The sequence below is a fragment of the Propithecus coquereli genome, unplaced genomic scaffold (genome assembly GCF_000956105.1).
Source record: "Propithecus coquereli isolate 6110/MARCELLA unplaced genomic scaffold, Pcoq_1.0 Scaffold5, whole genome shotgun sequence".
In the NCBI taxonomy this organism is placed as follows: Eukaryota; Metazoa; Chordata; class Mammalia; order Primates; family Indriidae; genus Propithecus; species Propithecus coquereli.
Genome location: NW_012150840.1, coordinates 6,333,283 through 6,345,024, shown reverse-complemented (window position 1 = coordinate 6,345,024; position 11,742 = coordinate 6,333,283). Strand labels below are relative to the sequence as shown.

General features: G+C 38.3%; 1 pseudogene; it reads left to right on the top strand.

Annotated features, from left to right (window-relative positions):
* The first annotated feature begins 600 nt into the window (after window positions 1-600).
* LOC105819733 lies at window positions 601-4,078 on the top strand (annotated as a pseudogene).
* The last annotated feature ends 7,664 nt before the right edge of the window (window positions 4,079-11,742 follow it).

The following is an 11,742-nucleotide window of genomic DNA, read 5'->3' as shown; positions in this document are numbered from 1 at the left end:
GCAGCACTCATACTCACACACACACAGAGGTTATTACATTCCCCCGTTTGGGGAACCCTAAACCTTTCCTTAGGAGGTGATCAAGCTCCTCTTCTGTCGTGACACGGGCCTGGCTACCTTTGGACAGGGTCCTGGGACCTTACCGCGGCCAATGTCTGACGTCCTTTCCTGGTTGCCTGGTTGCTTGTACTTCACCGCTATCTGGGCGGGTCCTGGGCTTGGTGATCGGCGGAGCCCCTCCGAATGAAGAGGATGTTATCCTCAAGCGGGATACGGCGTACCTTGCTCTCTTAGTCATCGGGGCTGGCCGGTCGGCGTCCCATCTCGAGCCATTGGCTTCAAAGGGACAGCTCAATCAGGGTTTCCCGGTCAGGGAACCAAATGTTACAGCAAAATTGACAGGGAACGGACCAAGAGGCACACTGAAGTGCAGCAAAACAGGTTTTATTACGCCAGCGGGCTCAGAGGGGGCTCGCCACCAAATTCTGAGCCCAGAACAAAGAGAGTAATGGTCTTTTATACATTTTGGTTTTTTTAAGGAGGGAGTGGGTCGCAGTTGACAGTTGCAATGTGGTTATCTTCAGCGGGGCCAGGGTCGGCATGGAAGTTGCTGCAAGCAGTTTACAGAAGCGAGAAAGTGATAGCTGTTAGGGGAGATAGCAGGGGTGGAGGCTTGTGAGTGGGCTTTCCCACTTCATTAGTAACAACAATCAAAAACAAAAGTAGCTTTGGCAAAGGGATCCAGTGACTGCCATACATCAGTGTGAATTTTCTCACAAGTGAACAGTCATTAGTATCTAAAAGACCTTGAGTAATTAGATGTCTGTATTTTACATTGGCTACCAAAAAATTAAAGGATGAACAGTCTTTTGCTACACCAAACTCCATGGATATATATAGAAGCAGCAATTTTTAAAGACATCAGAAAATTTTTTAAAGAAACAATAAAAAGTAATGAAATCAAATTCAGACATTTTGTTGCCATTTGTCAGAATTAATGCATTTGTAGTTTTCTTACCTATAATTTATAACCTTGGCCCTCATCTCTTGAGATATGTAAATTACAGCTATACACTTCTTGAGTGTTTTTTCTTAAGACTCCCAGTGTACAATTCTGATGTCAGAGTCAAAAATGTCTTTGTTAAGCCTGGGCACACAACATACAAATCACAATGCTAATACTGGCTTATCTTAAGCATTCCCCTAAGAATTTCAAGTCCCTCTTCTAAGAACAGCATAGACATAAAATTATCATCAGGTAGGGTGCACTTCACAGCTAGGACAGTACTGAAACACTATACGCACTAAGTGATAAAGAATGAAGCTCATATCACCAAATGAGTCAACCATAAGCATGAGTGCCCTTAATTTAACTTTTTCATGAACACTTCATATCCTTTAAAAAAAAATTGGGATCAGTATGTTGTTGTTCACCAAACATACCCTTTTTTCTTAGTTTCATATTTAATGAGACATTCTCAATTACTTCCCACCAATTCATATTTGCATTCTACTTCCAATTGCCAATGCTTTTAAACTAATTGGAGGAATTTTAAAAAAATATTGAGCTGTAGTAAACTTACACTATTTCACTGTATCTCAACAGTCAGAATATAAAACCAATATTTTTATTGGCAAAAAGTTCCTATGATAAGAAAAATCCCCATCTGTTACTTGGCACATCAGCCACCTGAGACCCCCAACCCTCACGGAAGACCTGCATCAGCATAATACTAACCTATTACCTGGCCCATCAACTAATCTATTACCTGGCACATCAGCATAACACTAAATCTATTATCTGACACATCAACTAACCTATTAGCTGGAGGGCATTAACCACCTGACATCCTACCTCCAGACCACCACAACTTAATAAAAGTGGGAAAAATCGGGTAGATGGGGCTCAGAATTCGGTGGTGAGGTCCCTCTGAGTCCACTGGCGAATCAACTTTGATTCTCCGACTCTCCGTGTGCCGCTCCTTGGGACCACTTGCTGTAACACTTGCTGTAACACCTATACTAAGTAAGAGTTGTGGGGTTTTTGTTGTTGTTATATCAAATTCTGGGGTGGGGGTGGGGGGAAGACGGAGAGAAAGGTAACCACAAAACAGGCAGTGATATTCAGTGAGGTATAAAAGTACAAAAAAAATCAGCTATTATAAATCACTAGAGCTACACCAACTTTAATTTAATACATCAGTTCACTGGCACCTAATATTAGATGAAAAGCAGCCAAAGCAGGTTTTATTTACACGTACGTGTAGAAGAGTAACAGAAATGCCGTTGCTAAAATAAATTTAACTTAATCAACATTTTGAAAGAATGAAATTTTACACATAATACTATTTGAACTCAATTTGAAATGGGTGGGATGCATCACTCCCGAAGGATATCATTCTTCATTTTAAAAGTATTGAGAAACCTCAACCAGGCATGGTGGCTCATGCCTGTAATCCTTACACCTTGGGAGACTGAGGAGGGAGGATCACTTGAGGCCAGGAGTTTGAGACCAGCCTGGGCAACATAGTGAGACTTTGTCTCTACAAAAAAATTTAAAAATTAGTCAGGCATGTGTCAGTAGTTCCAGTTAGTCGGGAGGCTGAGGCAGGAGGATCCCTTGAGCCCAGGAGTTCAAGGCTGCAGTGAGCTACGATGGTACCAGTGCCCTCTAGCCTGGGTGACAGAGCAAGACCCTGTCTGGAAAAAAAAAAAAAAAAAGAAGAGACAGAACAGAGAGAGAGAGAGAGAGAGAGAGACCTCTACTACTACCCATGAGGGAGTATTATTAGCATCCAGAATTACTCTTTAAAAGTAAACAACTAGAAAACTAGACAAACTATGTATCTAACATTGGACAATTAGCAGCTCAAAACTGATTCCTGAAAAAAGGGGAAACAAAACAGTTGAGCCCTATAATTGCCTGTGATTTCTTTCTAAAAGCATTTTTGGGAATGCTGTATGTAGGAAGGGAAACTCAAATAGAACCTAGTCCATTGCTGAGTTGAAAAGACAGAGATCAGAATTCAGAAAGGCTAATACAACAAGAATTTTTGGACAAGGTCCCTGAAGTAAGAGAGCTACACAAAGACCTATTTAAAAAAATGAAAAATAAAAGCATCCCCTTAAATTACCTGAATACCAAGCTACATGTGCACAGAGTAAAAACCCATGAGGCTGGGCAAAAATAATTTCTGGGAAAGAAAAATCACTAGGTAGCTAAGGCTAAATCATTCCCAGAGCTCACAAAGAGCCAGGAATAATTCAAGTTCACACAAGCCAGATAGAGTCCTCAAGTGCACCCTTGGAACATTCAGAAGAGGTCCACTCTAGTAGAGATCTATCTTAATAATGAAGCTAAATATGCAAATGTTACTTTAGACCTGTCCTAGAAAACCTTAAAAACATTAGCACAAGAAAAAAAAAAGGAAAGAAAATGCTGCTAAAAAAAAAAAGTTATACAAAAAGGAGATTTGCTGCTGCTGAGCATGTCTCTAAAGACCTGGGTTGCAAAACTCTCCCACATAGGCCACCAAGCCTCCTGGGACTACATACTCAAGCACACCCCTCAGGATAGCAGTCTCCACAGCCACTGCTGCCACCAGAAAGGAGCCCAAGATGCTGTGAGGCAACCATCACCACCGTGCCCAAGAATAAGGTAAGGGAGGTAAAAACAGATGCAGGGGTAAAATAAAGAATGAATCCAAAAAAAGAGAGTTTGTGTGTAAAGGGGATGGACAACAGTATGGTCATGTAATTAAAATGTTGGGAAATGGATGATTAGAAGCAAAGGGTCTTGATGGTATAAAGAGGTTATGTCATATCAGAGGAAAGCTGAGAAAAAAAGATTTAAATAAATACCTCAGACGTTATTATAGGTTGGTCTGCAACACTATCAGGATAACAAAGCTGAGGTAATTTTCAAATACAATACAGATGAAGCTAGAGTTTGAAGGCATATGGCAAGCTTCCAGAATATGCTTCAATCAATAAAACAGAGACATTTTGTCCTGGAGATGATGATGAAATCCAGTGTGATGATACTGGACATGATGATAAAGATCTTGATGATACCTAAATTGAACTCAATGTTTTACATTCCAAGTTTTTTTTTATTGTTAACTCCAAAGTGATATGGCTTCATCGTCAGATAGAAAGTTAACCAGTCTTTTGTGTAGCTTTCCAATTTTATTTTGACGTCCCTTTCCTAAATAAATACATGAATTCTTGATGCTCAAATACTCTTGAAAGCAGTCCTTTGTCTTCCTGATGGTTCCTAATTAGTTAGATAAAAGTTTAACATATGCTAACAAATATTTTAAGAATTAAACTTGTATAGCACCCAAGTGTGTCTGATCTCAAACACCTGTGCTCTGAATCATAACTCCCTTTAAAAAAAAAAAACAAGGAAACAATATTTTTAATGAGTAGTATACTTGAAGATTTATGAGAAAAATCCCACTATGCAAGAGAAAATGTTCATGGTATAAAGAATAGAGGCATGGGAATATGTCTCACACGTAAAACCAGGGCATTGAAAGGTGAAATTGGGGGGTAGCTGGGGGAGGTGGTAATTACACAGCTAGCCAAGTGTCAAACATGAATTTCAACCAAGCAATCTAATTCCAGAAGATGTCTTCCACAGCAAGCATCTTTCCATGTACAGATCAGACATGTGACAGAAAAGGATCCCCCATCAATGGATTAGAGTTAGAACAAGAGATAAAACTCTTTGCCACCCCAGGAATGCTCCTACTAACTAACTATGACTTTTGGAAGTCATTCTATCTAAAGAGCTCTGGACAGAGAAGTGAAAAATGAAGAGTCTGATGAAGTTTATGGCCTAGCTACCTCCAAGCGAAGCATGGCTGTCTCAGATGTCCCTATTCTTGTTCCTTTCTATTCTCCATAGAAAAGCATATGCCTTTTGGTGGGGGAGTTCATTAACAACACCCTCTACTCCACCTGCAGCCTGACCATCCCTGGGGTCTGATTTCTCTTTCCAACAGTAAAACAAGCTATATGCCAGTTCACACAGCAGTGCTTTTCTAAGTCTTCTACCATTTCATCATTAGGGAGTATTTTCTCCCTCAGGGAGATTATAGATTTAATAGCTGGCCCTAGAATCCCTTTCCTCGCCTGTATTTAACACACTCCTCAAACTGGACACCTTAGTATTTCTCAAATAATCATTTCAGATCAATGTTCTTAGTTCTCTTGCAACATTTCTAATTATAATAATTCAAGGAGAAATTACCAGCAATGTCAAAGACCTAGCCTTGATTCAGAACCAAGTTCTTTTCTCACTGATTTGGTGACTTATTCTAATAAACCCAGGTTGTGGAGTGTTTACCACATAAAATGCTTTTTTCTACTGAATAAAGGTAAATCTCTAAAATTGAAAAAGTAACTAAATCTCTATTTTCTCATGCATAACATCAAACAGAGTTGATCTAAATGATGTATAAAGACCTTTGCAGCTTGAAATAATTTAGGTAGTATCAATGTTTTAAAAAAAAAGGGATTCAGGCCTGATGTGGTGGCTCACACCTGTAATCCTAACATTCTGGGAGGCCAAGGACAGAGGATTCCTTGAGCTCAGGAATTCAATACCAGCCTGAGCAACAGTGAGACCCTGTCTCTACTAAAAATAGAAAAATTAGCATGAGCCTGTATTCCCAGCTACTCGGGAGGCTGAGGCAAGAGGATAGCTTGGGCCTAGGAGTTTGAGGTTGCTGTGAGCTAGGCTGACGCCACTGCACTCTATCCGGGGAAACAGAGAGACTCTGTCTCAAGATAAATAAAAATAAATTTAAGAATTTTTTAAAAAAGGATTCCTCCAAAATCTCCATTCAATATCTATATTTACCCATTGCCTACCACATGTTTGGGACTGTACTGTGTGTGAAGGATATAATAATGAGCAAGACAGAGATAATCCCCACTCTCAGTGGATCTTAGAATCTATCAGGAAAGCAAATATGAAACGAATAATTGCATAATTTTTTATGCTTCTAAATATGCAGAGCCTGTACTCAACAGAGGGCTTTTGAACATGTCTGAAACATATCTGCCCAAATATCCCCACAGCTCTCATCGAATTCTAGGCATCATTCAATTATCATCTTCTCGATCTTCCTTGACCATTCTATTTAAAAAAAAAAAAATTCTCTATCACCTTCCCTGATGTACTTACTTTTCTCTAAAACACTTATCACCATCTGACGTACCTGCTTAGTATCAGTATACCTATTAGAATATAAACTCCATTAGATCAGTAATTTGTCTGTTTTGTTCGCTAGTCCACTCAGAGTGTAGAATAGTGTCTAATTTATTCACTTTTCATACATAGTCTAGAACAGTGCCTGGAATATAGCGCACACTTAATAAATATTGCTGAATAATGAATAAATGAGTACAATGAAGGAAAGTACAAATATTATAAAAGTATATAAAATAAGAAATCATTTACATTAATGTATATAATGTTTTTATCTACATGATCTGAGAGACTAAAATAGATACCCTTTTATCAACTAACTTGGGCCCTAAGGTTAAGGAAACAAAAGTGCATAGCAAATTTCCAAATTCCTATAACTGTAAAAGAAACCATACCCTTGCTAAACTTCCTATAATGGGAACTATCAGGCTGATTTACATCTCAGACCACCATAACTCTGTGGCAGAGGACAGTCCTTGCAAGCATTCTTTTCTGATAAGTTATTGCAAATCTTAAACCAGTTTCAGCCAGCTTATAGAGGCTGCACACAAACTGTCTTTGTGTCCTACAGTTCATCTTTTGACATAAAGAGCCAAATTCTACCTCATTTAATGCTAAAACCCTGCCCCAAAGTGAACATGGGATGTATGTTACATACACACCCACTGCACATACAGTTGGCTCCCCTCACAAATACATACAGCATTTCCCACAAACCTGCTGAATATGTATGATATCGACTCTGTGAAGCATAAAACTCAAACTGTCCTTCCCCTCTTCAAAGAAAGAGCACCTTCAGCCCATACTGGAGACTATCTCTTCGTGGTGTGCAAACCAGTATCACCAATAAAGCTCTCCTCTCTACTATTTAGCCATCTTGATGGTCTTTTGGACATTTATGTACATGTCTTCATGTAACAATTTAAAATATCAATTATAAATGCTATCATTCATGTTTATGGTATACATTTAGGTATTTCGTTCCAATTTTTCCATAATTCCTTTCTTATAATTTTTTTAAACATTTAAAGCATATAAAATAGAATGCTATTGCTAAATAAGATTCGTATTTTTATACTAGAAGAGAGTCAACACCTAACGAGATGATTTATTCTCCATATTATAAACTAGCTCACTTTAAGAAATGAGAACAAACAAAATGAGATGTACTAGCCAGGCACAGTGACACACACCTGTAGCCCCAGCTACTCCGGAGGCTGAAGCAGGAGGATCACTTGAGCCCAGGAGATCAAGTCCAGCCTGGGTAACACAGTGAGACCCTATCTCTGTAACAGGTAATCTTATTTTTTCAGAAGTAAAACAGTAAAACAGAAAGAGAAAGAGATCTAAAATCACCCTTCAAGGTTTATAGTCTGATGCCTTTGCTTTATATGCTCAAAGTTTCTGAAGATTTTATAGCTAAATATACGGTTTTTAAAGATTTTATAGCTAAATATCTAGAAAATACAAAAGATTTGTTTCAAATTTGATGTTTCAGAATTCAAAGGACTATGTGGTCTCAAAAATAAAACTTTTTTTTTTTTTTTTTAAGAGACAGGGTCTCTCTATCTCCCAGGCTGCAGTACAGTGGAACAATCATAGCTCACTGCAGGCTCAAACTCCTGGGCTCAAGGGATCCTCCCACCTCAACCTCCCCACTAGCTGGAACTACAGGCACAGGCCACCACGCTCAACTCAATACTTTTATTTGTAACTAAGCAATGTTAACCATTTTTAATATTATTCAAAAACTTAAAGAGAACCAAAGACACAGTTTTCAAATTGAATCATATATGGCTTAAAACTCCGTTCAACATGTTCTTATGGAAAATAAAAAAATAAGGGTGTGGCCAAGTGCAGTGGCTCACAGAGCTAATCCCAACACTTTGGGAAGCCCAGTCAGGAAGATCATTTGAGGCCAGGAGTTTAAGACCAGCCTCAGCAACATAGTGAGACTACCTTTCTACAAAAAATAAAATAAAATAGCCAGACCTGGTGGCACAAACCTGTATTTCCAGCGACTTTGGAGTCTGAGGTGGGAGGATTACTTGAGCTCAGGAGTTCGAGGTTACAGAGAATTGTGATTGCACCACTGCACTCTAGCCTGGGCGACAGTGCAAGACCACATCTCTATGAAGAAAAAATAGTAAGGTTGCTATATCATTTCTAATAAAATGAGTTTGTCATAAACAATTATGTATAGAAGGCAACATTTTTGATTAATCCACTAATTTATCCTGATAAAAACAGCAAGTTATTGAAAGAAATTAAGAAGAAAATAGTAATAATTCAATATGCCCTATTCTACTATAGAAACTAATAATATTGACTAGATATAATCAGGACTCCCAAAAAGCATGTCTTTTCTCTTCAAAATTAAGAAAGTGAGTAGTCATAATAAGCAAATAACAGAGCCAAAACAAATCTTCATGTAAAAAAGGTAGTTCAATCTAATATTTATTAATAACTACATCCAAATTAAGTTTTGAAATACATATAAAAGCTAAAAAGTTTTCAGTTCTCCATCATTTAATTATGCAGACATGCCTCAAAGTACCTCCAAAACAAAATTAAAATTATTATTAAATGTTTTCCTATCATTTACACATTTTTTTTATTTTTTGTACAGATGGGATCTTGCTACATTGTCCTGGCTGCTCTAAAAAACTCCTAGCCTCAAGCAATCCTCCCATTTTGACCTCCCAAAGCACTGGAATTATAGGCATGAGCCATGCCTGGCCTTATACATGTTTTAAAATATTACTGTTCATTTTAAAACTATACCTTTTGAGTGTTTACCCTTTGAGTAAATAGTAAATGTTAAAGGTAAATGTTGAATGTTAAAGGTATTTCCCTCTGGTTATCTGTATTCTTCCAGTTAGAAAATGCAGAATTCTTTAATGTAGATATATTGTACACTTATAGGACAATGGAACATCAACGAATAACTATAATATGTTTACTGATACAGATATTAAGTTAAAAATAAATTTATCCAAATACATTTTAAAGTAAGCTTATTATTTTTAAATAGCATCACATGGTCTTGGTAAAACAAAAGAAACAATCACAGAAGTACTGGAAATAAAGGAAAATAGTAACAAGAATCTTCCAAGCTAGCCAGAGCCACAAGGTATTTTGGTTCCCTATAGAAACTAAAAGATAACATCTAAACCTGTTGTTTTTGAGCTGTTTTTCAGAAACCCCCCAACAGATGTAAAAACCTCTATCACAAAGACCTAAGATAAGAGGGAACTCAGGACTGAAGGCTGACTGCCCTTCTTTCTTCTAAATTTCCTGAGGGACCTGGAAAAAGCCACACCCACAGGCCAAACCAATGTTTAACCTTCATATATTGGTTTACCATTTTGCTTGCAATTTCTCTATGTGCCCCTGCCTTTAAAAACCCTTGTTTGGGCCGGGCGTGGTGGCTCACGCCTGTAATCCTAGCACTCTGGGAGGCTGACGCGGGCGGATTGCTTGAGCTCAGGAGTTCGAGACCAGCCTGAGCAAGAGCGAGACCCGTCTCTACTAAAAATAGAAAGAAATTAATAGGACAACTAAAATTATATGGAAAAAAATTAGCCGGGCATGGTGGCGCATGCCTGTAGTCCTAGCTACTCGGGAGGCTGAGGCAGAAGGGTTGCTTGAGCCCAGGAGTTTGAGGTTGCTGTGAGTGAGCTAGGCTGACACCACGGCACTCTAGCCCAGGCAATACAGTGAGACTCTGTCTCAAAAAAAAAAAAAAAAAAAAACCAAACCCTTGTTTGTAAGCCACTGGGGAATTTGCGACTTAAGTGTTAGGTACCTGCTCCCCTTGCCTGGCTCCATGCAATAAATGCCCTTTTTTCCCACTGCAAATCTCAGTGTCAGTGTCTAGCTTGACTGTGCCTAGGTGAGCGGACCCCAGTTTAGTTCAGTAACAAAGAGTCTTACAATATCACCAAATTCAGAGGCTGAAGGCTATGAGAACAAACTTTTAATTTTAGGGTCACATAACACTACAGAGTAATGAGCCTTTATCACTCACAGTTCAGGATCACTATGGGGAACCAAGTAGATGAATATGGAGGGGGGAAAAAAACCAGTATTACGACGATACCTTTTGGAAGGTCTGCTTAGCTGTGTTTTTAAAAGTTCATTTTGAGCTTCGAAATATCATTCAAAGGGAATGTGAATCTAACAGCTGGATATGTTTTTCATTGGTCCCGCTAACAGTTCAGTGGAAATTAAGAGTAGGAGCATTCTCATGCTAATATAACAGTGCTAAACTCCAAATGGTCCAGCCGGAACATACGGAAAAATCCTAAAAGTCCAATTAAACTGCAAAGTTATAACTGAATTCATAAAAGATTTATTTTGCTTTTCCATGAAAAATACTTTGAACGAGGGGGGAAAAAGAACCACTGAAACACCAACACATACCAAAATGTTTTTATTTCGATGTTTAGACTTTTAAAATCAGTACAAAAAACAGAGCTGCTGAGAAACTTCTAGATATGCTTACCCTGTTTTCTTTCATTTGCAAAATACAGATAGTATAGAGATTAAATTAGCATCACAAACCTAGAAAGAACCTAGAGACATTCTTCCTTTGGCCTCTTAGCTCATTTACTCTTAAGCCAGTCTATACACATTAGAAATGTATCCACAGCAAAGAATTATCCTGCTCAAGGTAGGTGTGGGGATAGGAGATGAGGTCAGAATCAAGGTGGGAGTTTGGGAGAAGGAATGTCAGCCACCTAAGGATAAGGTCCTATAAGACTGTTTAAAGAAATGTCATGATCCAATTTCCATTTTAATATGATCACCCTAAATTTATGCTTGAATGTTAAATGCATATGAATGAAATAGACGTATGTTGATTATGGCCATGTATTCTGGTTCCTATATGTTTAGGATAACAAGCAAAAATCTTGGTGAGAGAGGATGTTGGTTTCAATAAGAGCTGGGATATTTCTCCAGCTTCAAAAAGCATATGCTACCAGGTACTGTGTTTTTATAAACATATCCTATTATTCTTTTTAGACAGAAAAATTCTTTTGAAGGAGAAAATTGGAAAATTCCACTACCAGGCTTCCACCCTCGCAACCTTTCCCCAGCAGCTGCCGCTCTCATAAATCACCAGCAGCAATTTCCGTACCAGGCACTAAGGTTGCTCAGGACCCTGCCCCACTAAAAATAACCACATTGTAACCATACGCCCCCACTTCCTCCCTAAGCAAAATGTATAAAAGACTGCTACGTTCTTTGTTCAGGGCTCAGAATTTGGTGGCAAGTCCCCTCTGAGCCCACCAGCGTAATAAAACCTGTTTTGCTATACTTCCCTGTGCCTGTCTGTCTATTCCCGGTCAATTCTGCTATAACACTTTAAAATAATAGTATCATGCTGTTATAACTCTTTTATGTCCCCAATACTTAGAATATACAAGGTAGTCAATAAATGTTCACTGATATCACTGAAAATTCAGATATGTACTAGTCCATTTAAATTAAAATATTTTAGGTAACAAAATTCTGTT